Here is a 1,607-nt window from a genome sequence, read left to right on the forward strand (position 1 = left end):
ATTCTGGGTATAAGCTTTCATGTGCAAGCAGACTTCTTCACATTCATTGAAACAGAAGTCACCAACCATTACATATAGGTAGAAGTGGGGGAGATTGTTGCCAAGAAGAGCTAATTAGACTCAAAATGCATAAATAAATGGACAATAGGTATACCTAAGACTGGAGTAAGGCAGTTTGTAGGACCTATGAATAGCAGCAAATTAGCATACAGCATAATGAAAGAGTTTACAAACAGATGCAAGAACTGAATGAGGTTAGCATCTGTAGTGAGATAAGAAACTAATATTTCTGTTAAGCCCTGGGGGTTTCATTGTCCTGAGTGTTGTGATAACTTGTGACTCAGCAATCTCCCATTCTAGTCTGTTTATGAAATTATTTTGCAATAAAACAGCTACTTTGAGCTCCCCCACTGAATGTCCTGGGAGGCTGAAGCGTTTTCTTACAATTTTCTCAGTTTAGTGATTCTCAATGTCAGATTTATGTCCATTTATCCTTTAGCGAAAGGTTTGACCTGTTTGCCCCCAGGGCCAGCTCGCTCACTAGGTGAACTTGGTGTTCGCCTAGAGTGCACCGGCCAGGGGTCATTTCATAGAAAAAGAGCTGCAGGAGCTCATTAGCATGACTTATTAGCATATGCCACACCCCCTGACATCACCGGAAGTCTGCACCAGCCCCTCTGACAGGCAGAAGCACCTGGGATCCATTCTTTCCCCCCTCTCCCTTCCCTTCGCCTCCAAGTCGGACGAAGGAAAAGGGGAGGGAGAGGATCTCAGGCGCTTCTGCCTGACAGAGGTGCTGGCGTGCCCACAGCCAGCCTGGGTGAATTATAGAATCATAGACTCATAGAGTGGGAAGGGACCTCCAGGGTCATCTAGTCCAACCCCCTGCACAATGCAGGAAATTCACCAATACCCCCCACACACCCCAGTGACCCCTGTTCCACGCCCAGAATATGATTAAAAAAAAACCCTCCAGGATCACTGGGGGCCAAACTGGCCTGGAGAAAAATTGCTTCCTGGCCCCAAAGTGGCGACCGGCATTTCCCTGGGCGTGTAAGAAAGGGCCACAAGAACTAAGCACTGATGCAACCCTTCCTGCTCTACCTCTCATGATTTGCCTAAGTTCACAGAATCAGCATTATGATCCTTTTAAAGTTGAAAGCATGATATAAATGCAAAGGACTATTTGTAAGATTATCTGCAAGAAAGAAGACCAGGACGCATCTCACTTCTGGCAATCACTTGGAGAAACCCTATCACTCAGCTTCCATTGCCCCCCACACACCCCACACTGGAATAAGAACATAATATCAGGCCATAGCACATTGCAATAAAGCCCCTACAACTGTATACAGAAATACTGAGCTTCCCTACCATTTGCCACAACTAGCCCACCACACAACCAGGATCAAGACTCCTAAGTGGACCAACAGACAGGCATACACTCGTTTGAGAAACTGAGTATTACATTACAATACCTCTGGAACATTACAGATCAGTAGAGGCAGCACTTCACAGTGGTCAGAGTTGCAGATTGATGTGGGGAGACCCAGGTTTGTATTCTCACTCTGCTGGCTGAGTGACCCCAGGCCAAATCTCCCCTTCTC

Source organism: Gekko japonicus, unplaced genomic scaffold (assembly GCF_001447785.1).
Source record: "Gekko japonicus isolate JY-2015 unplaced genomic scaffold, Gekko_japonicus_V1.1 scaffold13, whole genome shotgun sequence".
In the NCBI taxonomy this organism is placed as follows: Eukaryota; Metazoa; Chordata; class Lepidosauria; order Squamata; family Gekkonidae; genus Gekko; species Gekko japonicus.